This window comes from Eptatretus burgeri, chromosome 9, assembly GCF_056783735.1.
Source record: "Eptatretus burgeri isolate ZD-2024b chromosome 9, Ebu_testis_v1, whole genome shotgun sequence".
Classification (NCBI taxonomy): Eukaryota; Metazoa; Chordata; class Myxini; order Myxiniformes; family Myxinidae; genus Eptatretus; species Eptatretus burgeri.
The window spans coordinates 74,053,738-74,068,589 of record NC_140969.1 but is presented as its reverse complement, the minus strand read 5'-3'; the positions used below and the strand labels follow the sequence as shown (position 1 = coordinate 74,068,589).

The 14,852-nt window shown below is 40.0% G+C and overlaps 1 long non-coding RNA gene across 1 annotated transcript in view; it reads right to left on the bottom strand.

The window, feature by feature from the left end:
- The window catches only part of LOC147020365 (uncharacterized), a 34,785-nt gene extending 20,916 nt beyond the window's left edge, over positions 1–13,869 (bottom strand). The window contains exon 1 of the long non-coding RNA XR_015062083.1: positions 13,656–13,869. This is a non-coding gene — a long non-coding RNA (uncharacterized LOC147020365). The remainder of the gene's footprint in view (positions 1–13,655) is intronic.
- Between the last annotated feature and the right edge of the window lie 983 nt (positions 13,870–14,852).

Below are 14,852 nucleotides of genomic sequence, written 5' to 3'. Positions count from 1 at the left end.
GCATATGTCATAAACTCCCCATGAGGTATAGAGGTTCATAATGATGACATCATCGGTGAAATGGGATTCCAGCTATAAAATGGTATTCCAGCTATAAAAATCCTCATCCAAAAAATCTGAAACTTCAAATATCTGATCTACGACCCGATGTGAGTGGATAATTTAATTTATGACGTCATCGGTCACCTGGTCTGGTGGCCATTTGTATTTAAAATAAATAAGTAAATTTTCTTTTTCTCTAGAACTGCTTAACAAATCGATGCGAAACCTCATACATGTGATTCACCAGCTATGGGGAATATAGTTTGAAATTTTTCATATTCACCTTCACTGATGCAATTTAGCCTTAATGTGCACAAAAGTGGTTGTTAAATATCCTCAAAATCAATCAATAATCAATAAAGCCAAGCATAATGGAAATGTATATGACATAATAAGGTGCATGGATGATTCGGATATATGGGCAATAATGATAGTGTGTTCAGTTAACGATGGTATTTTTGTTCAGAATGAGCTCGCGAGGTGAGACTATGAGATCTATCAAGTGCCGTTCTAGTCTTTCAGGTATCCCAATTGTACACATTTCTACATTAGCCAAGATGTTCGTGATCGTGTCATGGAACTTGGGTTACAGAAGTGTGAAACAGTTTATAACTGCTCGTATCCAGCTGAAACCCCTTCCAAAAGTGCTTTTTCCCTCTCTGCTATGCTTCCTCACAGCTTTTCCATCCTTCTTTCCCATCTCTTTGCTGCCCTTCCCTATTCCTTACTGGTAAAGCCACTCTCATAACACTTCCACGCCGCACAACGTCCATCTTCCACTACCCCCTCCTCTTACTTTCCTCACTCCATGGGTTAGGTAACATCAAAAAGCTTTGAAGAAACATCTCAATACATTCTATCTAATTTGCCTTTGCATCTCCTGACATTGTCTGTCTGATAATAATGTTCCCCAGTGGCTCCATCAAAGGTTACACTCTCCTTTCCGTTGATAGACACAGCTCATACCCTGAAGAAGGTGTTCCAGTTTAGAAAAATTATTTTACGAACCTTTTTTTAGACATTGATTCCCTACAGTTCTCTCACCCTAACTCTCTCACCCTAACTTCTTCTTCTTCTTTCGGCTGCTCCCGTTCAGGGTCGCCACAGCGGATCATCCATCATGATCCGCATAATGATTTGGCACAGGTTTTACGCCGGATGCCCTTCCTGACGCAACCCTGGTTGCCTCTTACAACACAGGGATATGGTACACCTATTCTAACCGGGGTATACACTGGCCCAGTACACTGGTACTCACTTCGCCGACCTCGGAAGGATGACAGGCTGAGTCAACCCCCTGGTGTATTAATTCAGTGGCCCAACGGGGCTTGAACTCAGGACCTTTTGGATCCAAAGCTGCTGCCCGAACCACTGCGCCAACACCAGGCTTAACTCTCTCACCCTATCTATCTCTCACCCTATCTATCTCTATCTCTATCTCTATCTCTATCTCTATCTCTATCTCTATCTCTATCTCTATCTCTATCTCTATCTCTATCTCTATCTCTATCTCTATCTCTATCTCTATCTCTATCTCTATCTCTATCTCTCTCTCTCTCTCTCTCTCTCATTCTCATCTGCTGAGGCTTAATATTGCCACTGTGCCACTTGGCCGGGAATCAGTCCTCAAACTAGAGCCCACATTATTGTTGCCAAGGCCTTTTGTGGAAAAGATGCACTTACTCAATCTGTCTCTCATCTTATTCACATGTCTAAAAATAGAAATCAATCTTTGTTAGATTTGTTTGTCAAACTTCACCTCAAGCCAATGCTGCTCCTCCTCTCTTCATCTTGGCTCTTTTGATCATGTCAATGTGAAAGTATTTGTCATCTTCAGTTTTCAGAAAGCTGACATATATGTCAGCTCAACAAGACAGGTTTGCACAGTTTGAAACCCACAATCCCCCTCACTATCAACCGTCCATTATCACATCAACAGTAATTATTGATTCCCTTCCTCAATAGACTGTCAAACTCAACCAATGGGGGATGCAATGTCCATTTGTATAGCCTGCAACAAGTGCGCATCAGTCCTTCGATGAGCCAGAACCCAAAAACAAACTTACTTTGGTCAAAACTCTCACACCTTTCACCATCCTCCAAAGCCTTGTAGTTGCTAGCCAATTCTGTCTCCAGTACACATTCCCCTTCTACACCTTCACTTCACTTAAATATGGAGCGATGTTGGATACTGCCCTGGTGGAAGAAGATGATCTTAACACTCTCTTTACCAAAAGGCCAAGGTCCCCAATCTCTCTCTTCTTGCACTCACCGTTTCCTCATTTATTCTCTGCAGCACATGAACTTCATCCCACTAAGGTTGAGAAGTTCCATTTCAATATTGATAACTCCTCTGCTACTGGACTCCACAAAATTGGAAATGTGATCATCATGCAAGAACTGTTATTTTTCCTTTGCCTCTTCTCTTTCCTCACTCCACTCAAGGTCTTCTCAGAGGGTCTCGTGCATTTATTTTGGAAAGTTGCAAATGTCACTAAGAAGAGCTTCACATCTGATCCACTCAACAAGGGACCAGTCAGCTTTCTCCCCATTGTAAATAAAGTGATGGAATCGATGACTGCTACAAACCTTCGGCATTATTTCTTCTCCAACTCTCTCGTCGCTGATCATCCCATTTTCTCAGATAATTTTTACTGTATTTTTCTACATTGTAAAGATTTTAACTGAACAATCCCCTTTCTATTCCTTTTCAATTTCATTTTTACGCCATGGATTACATGACTCCAAACTTAATACATTTGCAGAAAAGTAAGGTTTGATTTTTTTTTTTAAATAAAGAAATTTATTCTCATCGTGTGGATTAATGATACTATGTTTTTGATGTATTATACCATCTCTGCATCTATTTAACCATTTTCAAAATTGAATATAATTAATCATTGAACTTAAAATTTATTACCGAAAAGAATAATTTGCTCTGTATAAGAATGACTTACCAAGAAGATGAATACTAAAAAGTGGGACTGACTGCATAGCTTAGAGGTATCATAAGTTCCTCTTCTATAAGATTTCAGATCTGAATAAACACTGTTATACTGAAGCCTTATCGGCAGTGTTGCATCCCAAGAGTATGCTGTCCTTTGGGTGAGACATCAAGGTGGCTGATGTCTAGTAACACTTGTACCATTCAAAAAGCAGGCAATTGTGTGCTGGTATCAGGACAAAATTGCAGTTCCTACACTGCCCTTATTACAAAAAAGCAATGGCAAGTCATCTAGCATATTTCTTGCAAAAGAGAATGCTTTAGTAGCATTTATTCTGTGAAGGAGAATAGCATAATCACATAGAATGAAGAGTAAAGAAAAAGTGAAAGCTCTGAGGAAAATGATTAGTACATACAAAAAATAGGACCAGTAGACCTGTAGCTTGTCTGGGCCCTGCCCTCATGTAACCCAAATTTGGTAGCATTCTGACTGGTGGGTCTGGAGAAGATTTTTGAAGGAATTTACGGATTTACCCAATAATTTATTACATCTGCCATTTTGGCACACTTCTGGTCATGTGATCAGCAGGACTTCCGCAAGACAACATCCCGAGCCTTGCCTAATGTTGTAACCCAAATTTGGTAGCATTCTGAATGGTGAGTCTGGAGAAGAATATTTTTGAAAGAATTTACGTGACTGCCATTTTGACACACTTCTGGTCACGTGATCAGCAGGACCTCCGCAATATAACATCCCTACCTTGGCCTAATATTGTAACCAAAATTTGGTGGTACTCTGACTGGTGTGTCTCGAGGAATAGTCTGGGTAGTTCTATATTTCATTTCCTAATGATGGAGCTCACTGTGCTTTTGGGAACTTTAAACACTAGAAATTTTTTTGTACCCTTCCCTAGATCTAGATCTCCTCACAATTCTATTTTGGAGTTTTCTGGACAGTTCCTTGGACTTCATTGTGGAGTTTCTGTTCTGCCATGCACTGTCAACTGTGGGACCTTATATAGAAAGGTGTGTTTCTTTATAAATCATTTCCAATCAATTGAATTAGTCACAGGTGGACTCCAATCAAGTTGTAGAGACATCTCAAGGACGATCAAAGGAGATTGGATGTACCAGAGCTCAACTTGGATTGTCATAGCAAAGGGGTTGAATACTTATTGATGCTACACATTTCATCTTTTCATTTTTAATGCATTTGTAAAAATTTCTAAAAACATGTTTTCACTTTGGCATTATGGGGTATTTTATGTAGATCGGTGTCAAAAAATTAAAATTTAATCCATTTTAAATTCAGGCTATAACACAACAAAATGTGAGAAAGTTAAGGGGTGTGAATACTTTCTGAATGCAATGTATGAAATGTTGAAATTATGTTTAATCTCCGTGACCATGGTACAGATTTTGACAGCAATAAACAAATTTCAAATTGTAATGCCCGTTTGTTGTGTCCATGTGCTCTACTGGGACAGGCGGTTCGGGACAGGACAAGTGGTCCTTTGAGCTTTAGGATAGGTGGTCCTATTTTAAATTTTCAAGGCCATATCCAATGATCGGTTTGTCTCTTCAAATTCACTTATGTGGAGATAGATTAGCGAAGGCTTCATCCTGAAGCCTTAGGCCCTTTGCAAGGGTGGGGCCCTCGGCCATGGCCTAACTGGTCTATGCCTTAATCCGTCCCAGGATGTAAGTGTAGGGCCATTCAACGAAAGCAGATAAAGCCAATGGGCACGTCTGCTGGTTCTGATTGTTGGTATACGTTAAAGTTCACATGGTGTCTTTGTGGAAGAGTAGGCAAGTTATTGACGGCACCTTGAACAAATTACATATTTTTGCCACCTTCAGTACATCAAGTCTGGCCAACCAGCTCGAGAAAGACTTGGGCTTATGAACTTTCACTAGCCGATGCTACAAGTTGGTGGGAATAATTGGGGCTCTTAAATCAGATGTAGTTGAAGTAATTCAAAATAATTAATGTAAAAAATATTTTTTATTACTGCTCATATAACTATATATTGAACGTTTAAGTTATCATTTATTGGACTATTATATGTCATTCATAATACTTTCTGGGCACTGCATGTAATGTCCAACTGTAATATTTCGCATGCATGTAAATGAAAGTTGGCATTTTATCTTGATTAAAGTAAACTCCAATATCCACTGACATGTTAAGCCACATGGCTAGGTAACATGCCACTGCTGCATTGCATTGCACTCGCATCACACTTCGTTGCAGTGATGTAATTCCCAAATGTGAAAGCCAGCTGTTCCAATTCAATGGACTGGCTGCTCTCCCTCCATACTTGTTGCCGGGTCATTGCAGTGTTGGATTTCATTATGCATTCCTGAGCCGCAGAGAGAGGTGGCCATGCAAGGCATGCACAATGTCCGATAGGCATGCAACCACATGCTGAAGCAGCTGCACATGAGTGCAGGTGCAAATAAATAACGTGATGCTGAAATCAGAGTCTGTGCTCGCCTACTGATGCCTGGGGTAAATCATATTGCAAATCGCAAAATATATATTGTGAGAACAATCAAATGGTTCAGCGCGTAATTGCAGTGTGTCGAATTACTCAATATTTGTGCTTCCTTTTGTCTGTGATGATATCAATGTACCAGTGAAAATATAATAATTATAAACCTCTTTTTTATCGCCATACATCTATGGTGGAAAATAGGCAGGAAACTACAACCGTATGTATGACAAACAAATATGAGATCAAAGCTTGTTGTGTTCTTGGATTCCTCAATGAATCATTGTCAGGGATTTCTTTTGTTTCACATTGCACAGCAAAATATAGCTTCAACGGTAGTATCTGAATGCAATGATGCAAAGGAAAATGTAAACATAATTGTGTTTTGACTTTTGTTATATTGAAGAGCAATAAAACTTTATGAGGAAAATATTATTAGGTAGTATTATTTCAAAGAACTATTTAGACACTTCATTAATTCATTCGCATCAAATTTGTCTTGCTATTCTGCATCAATTCTGGTGAAGGGGAGTGGGGATGTGGTTGTGCCACTTCTGCAATGCCCCCTGTAGGTGAGAGAAGGAATTTGTAATTGTTTTGGGTGCCAGTAATAACTCACCTAATCTTTGTCGAAAGACACCGTGGGATATTTAACATAAACCAAATAATTACAGGAGACTCAAAACCCAATTTAACATCCATCCAAGGGACAGCAGACCCACTTGATGCCTCACCCAGCTTGTAAAGCATCAATCCGACAGTTTATAGTTGTGTGGAGAATTTAACGCAGACGAGACAACTCAAAAGTAAGTGCACTACCTCTGGACCATTGTATCAGACCTACTATAGCTTTATATCACATTGCACTACAACTGTCCACTCTGTCGATTAATTTAAACAATCTAATAAATAAATGTCATTTTCTGTATGTCTATTTATGTCTGTGAGTAACACCAATCAGCCAAAACTACTGGGCCAATTGCCACCAAACTTGGCACATGGACCAATTTTGACCTTGTGGTGAACACAGGCTACTTGCTTTTATCTGTAATGGCGGGGGTTCAGGAGGGAACATCGACAAAAATTCTCTATGTAAATGTGTGCAGTGCAGCACCACTCAGTGGTGGTGGCAGAGGGTATTACAAGTAAGCTGCACGGAGATAACTTGCATTTTTGCACTGTACCCGTCCCCAGAGAGTGGGAAGCCCCAAAGCCAACCTCCACTTCTCAGGGGAGGCAGGGGAAGGGGAGGTTAGAGTCCAGATGAAGTGGAGGTGGGAGCAGGCAGGTGTGGGATGAGTGGAAAGGGGTGGGTTGAGAGTCCAGAAGGAGGGGTGTGAGGTGGAATGAGGCAGTGGGAGACGAAGGGAGGGGAGAAGAGAGGAAAAGGGGTGGGAGGAGGGACCCGGCATTGCCAAGCAACGCCTGGCACCCCTGCTAGTCACATATAAATGGCAAAATACCACAACAACAATTGTGTTCTCAGCATGATCCATGCAAAAAATAAATTTGCCTCGACTAAATTCCTCGATTTTTACATTTATAGTTGCAATGGGCTCTGGGTAAGGGTAGTGAAATTTAAGAAGCATCAATTTTACCCACATTCCATTGCCGAAGTAGTGATGCGCATTTTAGTACATGGTTGGCACCATAGAGCTGACTTGTTTCCTGGGGATTATGCAATTACAATGCTGCAAAAAAGAATGGCTGTTTACTACAACACTGACAATACTGCAATGACGTTACAACAACCAGGGTTGTATTAATCTTAATTCGATAGCTATAATAGTTCTGTATAAGACCAGTAAATGATTTAATGGGAATGCAGAATATTTCAGTAAAATCCAATAAACTCTACATAAATGACAGATCGTGGACTGAAAGGGTCAGGTATTGGAAATGCTCGTATTCATTTATGGTAAACGTTATAATGATGAAATAAGTGAATGTAAGAGGAACTGTTGGATAAACCTTAAGCTGATTGCATTAATAGATTGATTTTTTTTTGTTAATTGTGTAAATTAGAGGTAGTTACTTGCCTATCTCAGCTGTAGCAGAGCAATCCATAGGCAACTTGTGATGGCGTTCTTGACCTCCATTTCCCCCAACCCATATATACGCTCAGCACACTGCAACGGCCTTTATTGCTTCTGAACATATGCTGCTGCTGCATGACTCTTCTTTACGTGGCAATGCAGCAGAGCTTCAGAGGCTTTCTTACTCACCAATTTGGATAAAGTGTATGTCATCACTCTGCGAGCCTTCAAATAAGATGTAGCACTTTGCTCACAAATCCCATTTGTTATAAGATAATCAGATGTATCTTTGTGGAGGATGAACAACCAAACAAACAAACAAACAGAAAAACGATATCGTATCCATGCAGGCAAAAATAAGCTTTCAAAACTTTTTATCCTGCACATGTTGCTGCATTGAAATCTGAGTAATCTAAAAAAGTAAAAAGTAATACAAACATACAACAAGTCTTTCCTTGGAAATAGTTGATTTGTGAAAGAATGCAAGGATACCACACGACTACTCATCACGTCAAAAATAGATTTCAATAGGGTAAAGCGAATAGTCGTTTTTCAGAAATCAAAATATTAACAATGTGGAGGAAGTAAGTGAATTTGTTTGATATTAAATGATGAAATAACATGTAACCATTGAATGAAAGAATATGAAATGGGTGAATCATTGCATATATATTAATGAATATATTAAAAGTGATAATGGAAATCCCCCAAGAAAGAAAGAAAGAAAGAATGTCTGAGCCCAGGAGGATATAGCAATAGTATGTCCAATCTCATTACCACATGCAAATGTGAAATGACCTCCATCAGAGATTCTGAGGAGTCTTTGCCTTCAGAAATCAAATTTCCAGCTTCCATCCTGCTCGGTCCGTATTGGCCATGGAACATTGAAACATGAGCCACTGATGAATATTTAAAAGACTAAGTTTTATGACTCTCGGGAAGGCCAGTGGCTAGAAATCTATGTTTTTTCATATTTTCAAATGAAAGAGCAACAATTGATTTGTTAATTGTGCCATTTACTTGATGACGGTAAAGACTATAATAAATGCTCAGCACTTATTCCCATGAGTGCATCGGTGAAATTCATCTGGGACACCACAAAGCTTAAATTATCATCACCATAGAGAAGTGTAAGGAACTCAAACAGTCATCTAAATCACGTGTACTATTTAAATACCTGACTGAGCTCTGAATGTATGACCAAGAAGCTGGACTGCAAATTTGTCATATTACACTTGGCATCTTCCTAAGTCGACAAGAATGCTTTAATTAAGTGGGGACCAACATTTAGCTATGGAGGTTACAATTTTGCCTATTATGTCCATCACTTATTATCAGCAATTCGATTTGTTTTAATTTTGCTTTGAAGCTTTTCAAAACAATTAACAACACAGAACTATGCAGTCGACTACGCTGATGCACGCTATCGTCTCATGGTATTATTTGTCATCTGTTGTTGAAGTATAAAAGGAAATGACAGTTATGTGTTAGACGATAAGAAAATTTTATGGTGAACTGAGAAAATCAAAATTGAGGAAATGAAGAGAAGCAAAGATGACAAGTAAGACAAAGGAAGAGAAATGGAAAAGAAAGGTAAGATGTTTTGAATAAGATATGAGTAAGGGAAAGGGAAGGAATGGTGAACATACACTATGGAAGGGACACTAAATTTCGACCATATTGTATTAGTTATCAAATAGATGGCTCTGTCTATAAATATCCTAATCAATTAAATGACCTCTTTATCATTGGATCATACCAAGCAAGATGTACGTTTTAATTGTCAATAATCTGGATATAAATTCCAAACGTTTTGCCAACAGATTTGCTTGACCATTATCTTTTTCACACAAATCTGTTTTAAAGATGAAAAATAGCATAATCATCCTTGACTATTGTTTTGCTCCATTTCAAGTTTTGATTACTTCTGGCACCATCATCAACATGCAAAATATATATATATATATATATATATATATATATATATATATATATATATATATTGTTACAGTCTATATGACTATTTAGGCTATCGTGAGATGGGTTAGTTTTACCAAATTGATGCTTCCTGTCCTTGACAGCAACTCAAATTAGAACGAGAGAAACACGTGAGTCAGAAAATTGACAAACCACTTGGCTGATAAGTCTGGATGCAATACTATCCTCTGAGAATTAATGCCTGACTACATCTCGTCCATAAATCCTGCTAAGGACGATGAATGTACACAAGGCACACCATTGAGGACCAATGTAGTTTTTGAGTCAGAGACTAAATGCCAGTGAAGTGTAGGGGCACGTTTGAAATGTAGTTGTTGGCTGTTCCGATACAATCAATCACAACACATCCATATGTTTGTTGAACCTCGTGTGGAATAATATCTATACAACTTGGATAATTAATGGTGGCCATTCCAGTTAAGTGAGGTGAGAGTGATATATGTGTACGTGTATACACATTTCTCTTTATTCATTCTTATTCTTGCTTTTTCCTTTCTTTTATCTATTTTACTCTTTATTTTACTTTCTTTATTTATCTGTCTAGGGAGAAGTGAATTATTGCAAAAAAAATTCTGTAAGGCTCACTTGGCTGTGCCTGGATGGGTTTGTAGCCCATGAGCCAAATGAGATATTTGGTGGCCCTCTTGCAACCCTCTGTTAGAAAAGGTTAAATGATACCACAAGAAAGCTGCGGATCTCAGCTTTCACAAAAAGTATGTTGCATCAAAAGGGGAGTGGCAGGAAAAATATATGAGGGTCAGAAATAGGTCACCTTCAGCTCGCTTCATTAAATTTGGCGCACAATAAAAATTAAGGGGTGTAGTTGTGTTTTTGGATCACCCTTTCATTGATAAGAAATATCGTATGCAGTATATGTCGGTGACCGGTGAGGCCAGGGGTATGCAATCACAGCCAATACGGTAAAGTTGAAACATTGCCATGGGAGACAGTATGTACAAAGCTGGAACGCAAAATCATAGATAGAGTATGTATGGAGCCAGAACGTGAGAAATTATTATTAGAAACGGGTATAGTGCCACAAGAACAAATAAAAGTGCAGGAATAGTGGACATTGGGGTACGGTAGTGGAGAATGTGTAAAGGGTGCGTGTGATCCCACAGGTGTGCACATCTGTGCAGAGGGAGCGGCGGTGTTTCCTGATCAGAGAGTGGAGCCAGCATTTGCTGCCTCAAAGAGGTACGTGGACAGCACACCTACTGGTGCGAACAGGGAGTGCAGGGTTTCTATAGAGACTCTCCGCAGGTGTGCATTTGTGCCTGCCTGTGTGATTACATGTTTGTGGTGTGAAAGTCCATATCTCGATGAATAAAAGTGTGTGTGTGTGTGTGTGTGTGTGTGTGTGTGTGTGTGTGTGTGTGTGTGTGTGTGTGTGTGTGTGTGTGTGTGTGTGTGTGTGTGTGTGTGTGTGTGTGTGAGAGAGAGGAGAGAGAGAGAGAGAGAGAGAGAGAGAGAGAGAGAGAGAGAGAGAGAGAGAGAGAGAGAGACAGAGTGTGTGTGTGTGTGTGTGTGTGTGTGTGTGTGTGTGTGTGTGTGTGTGTGTGTGTGTGTGTGTGTGTGTGTGTGTGTGTGTGTGTGTGTGTGTGTGTGTGTGTGTGCGTGTGCGTGTGACTCCTCCATTACACCAAAACTATGAAACCTAGTAACCTGAAACTTTGCATGCATACTAAGAAAACTCCAAGGAAGTGCAAGAGTGAAAATTGGGTGTTTGGGTTCATTAAAACACCCCATTTGAAGATAATTTAGGGGGTGCTCATCACAAAAAAAGCAAGTTAAGCCTTACCAAGATGGTGGTCAGCCCTCTGTGGTTGCTGGAGTCTTCAGCCACAATTTTGTTTGGCCTATTCAAGCATGCCTCCATTTGGAAACATGATTTACTCTCACGGACTAATTCAAGTATATAATCGAAATATGATGTCGGATTTGAGAATCGGATTTGGTGACCAAAATAAGTGTCTAAATCTGGAGTGAAATCCGAAAATTTTAACAAATTTGCGATTTTTACAACTTAGTGTATTTACTTAAGCAAAACATGAAACTTTACTTTTTTGATTGTTTGGGCGATTATATTGAGTGAAGAAAAGATTATGGAATGTGCAGAAAGCGGAAATTAATTGAGTGAAACGCCATACTTCATAACTTGCTTTTGCAATGTATGATGGCACAGTCCACAGGGGTAGTTTTATCTCGGTAATTACATCTGCTGTCTGGGGTCTTAAGGAATTTTATAGGTAACCTCGCTGGGGTCTGAAGCCGCCATGTTTTTGCCCAGGATGTAAAGTCCAGATTTGAAAGTATCAATAGTTCCGACTCCCCCAAAAAGTGTTGATTTGTCCAATTCGGACATTGCACGGGCTTTTATGGGTGCAAATTTGTATCGAGGGCAATTGATATAATCACTTGCCAAGCCAGGTGTGCTGTTGGAGTGCTTGAGCGCTGAAGCCACTGACCGAGCTGCAAAGTACAGTTTGTGTCCTGATCCGGATGCACATCAACAGTTACTACAAGGTAGAGGTGCATTTACAACACACACACAGACGTGGTACATCTTGGTAGATTTGGATCTGTATGGACTCTCCATGGGTGTGTGGACATGCCATGCCTGTTACAGGTGCCGTGGAGGCAAAGTTTCATCCTGTATCTTATGGAGGTTCTATCAGGTTTTCCTTTGTCCTCGTGCCTGTTTCTAAAGCATTTGGTTATCGGATTTCCTTTACAAAGGTTATATGTTTCTCTTTGTGAGTTTCATAGCAAAAGTTGCTTGCTATATTAATGTGTTTTCTAAATTACCGAGCCAATTTTTTTCCCACCCGTCACACCCAGCTGTTTAAAAAGATTAATGTTTGTTAACATCTCCCTGAAACGTCGATATAAATGTAACGTTGTTTTTCAGTGAAAGCTACTCAAGGTTTCTGGGTTGTAAACAGTACGCACTGTAGTTGGTAATCACACTGACTTCAACCTTGCGATTCCCAAAAATTGGCTGTGTGTGTGTGTGTGTGTGTGTGTGTGTGTGTGTGTGTGTGTGTGTGTGTGTGTGTGTGTGTGTGTGTGTGTGTGTGTGTGTGTGTGTGTGTGTGTGTGTTTTCTGTCATTAAGCATAACATATCATTCTCTTTACTCACCCCACCTCCACCCCTCACCTTTCTCTTTTCGTTTTTTCTTTCATATATATATATATATATATATATATATATATATATATATATATATATATATATATATATATATATATATATATATATATATATATATATATATATATATATATATATATATATATATATATATATATATATATATATATATATATATATATATATATATATATATATATATATATATATATATATATATCTTTCTCACATCCCTCCCTCCCGCAGTGTAGCAACTTTTGGTGAAGCATAGCACTCCCCACCTCCCCCTCTCCCCTTTCCTCACACTCCCCCTTCCCCTTCCCTAGCTTGCTTTTTTTTTTTTTTTTTTTTTTCTCTCTCTCTCTCTCTCTCTCTCTCTCTCTCTCTCTCTCTCTCTCTCTCTCTCTCTCTCTCTCTCTCTCTCTCTCTCTCTCTCTCTCTCTCTCTCTCTCTCTCTCTCGATTTCCTCCGTCTCTCAACCGACCTCCTTAATACCCCCCATTAGCGAAGCAACGGGTTGTATTTGCAAGTCTATAAATATATCTTGCATATAAATCCCTTTCAAACCACTCATTCACTCACTGACTCACTTACTAAGGCCGAAGTCACATTTGCTCTACGGCGAGGATACGGCGGCCGTACGCCCTCTGAATTGACAGAAACGTGCGGCGGCCGCAGAGTTTCTGCAGTGGCCTCAGTGTGGCCCTACGCCGTTTGGCTATCTTTTACAGGCCGTAGGGTTGCAGTGGAATTATAACGCGGAGTTATAACTTTTTTCATTTTTATGTTGGCCGTAGCAATTCGACATGCCGTAGTTGTGTTCCACGTCGACCGTACGTAGGGCGTACGGTGGGCTTGCATTATTCGTGCGGCTGCCGTGGGTAGTCTTATCAATGAAAAATGAATTTTGCCCGAAAAACCGAATACATTTTAAAAAACCGAACACAACGTGGCGTTCATGTTTGTTCACGTGTGTCTCCCCCACCTGTTCGAGCCGCATCTTCGTGCTTCGTTCGTTCAGTCAGTCAGTCAGTCAGTTCATCGGTGGAAGTACTCGTGAAAGCATCTCTCGTGTGTCGATCGCTACTTTACCTCGTGTTTTCACCTTGATTTTTTTTTTTTTTTACTCATCTTGTGTTTTAATTAATAACAAAAAAGCAATCCGATCACATGGTGTGACGGACTGTCGGGCAAGGATTTAATTTCATAGAAAAACTGGTTGTAATTTGGAATATCCATGATTACCTCAGCCCGTTGCGTTTGATGAAAGTGATTGTGGTTCTGGGGGCATCATGTTTGATGAGCTGCCCTGGGGGCAGCGCTCGCAGAGTGCGCGAGCGATCGGAACCCAGGCCGGAGCTCGAGCCTGCGTGAACCTTTGGATGTGGTGATTGTACCAGTTTACATTCAATACACCGCCACCGAAGGTCATTTAATCATCTTATTTTACCTTTAACAGGAGTAATTTCAGTTGAAAGTGTCTTGAAAGTGGATTTTCTTGGGGTCCAGGAACGGATTAATTCACTCCATTATTTCTTATTGGGAAAATACTTTGGGAATTATTTATATTATTTTGGGAATTTTCTACATTATTTCTTTTTGCAATCCGAACAGCCTCCTGGAACGAATTCAATTCGGATTCTGGGGGCACCACATACTGGTATGTGCCGAACTATTATATTTTTATTTCAGTAAAATAAGGACTGGTATATATACTCACTCGTTACCGTCCGTCTGGCCGCACGTTCGCCTTAGGGCCCCCCTGCGGTCGCCTTGCGGGCACCTTGAGGCTCCCTTGCGTCTTCCTTGAAAATTCTATGGCCGCCGCAGGAACGCCCTAAGGTCACCGTGCGACATCAAATCAAAGACCGTACGGCACCCCCCACGTTTTCGGTCTCCACAATTTATAAATACCCCGTGCGGCTCCCCGAAAAATAAAAACATGTGACTGCTACATTGTATGACCATGGAAATACTGCTGTTGCCGTATAATTGCTAGTGGCCGTAGATTTTGGAGACCCCATGGCCGCCGTGGCAAATGTGACTTAGGACTTATTGATACAAATGTTTTGTACTTTCTCATTGGCCTGGAAAGCTGAAATTTGACATACTGATGCAGGTCAAAGCCAATATCCCTGGTGAAAAAAAAAATCACAAAACAGTCGGAACATATCCATAAAAC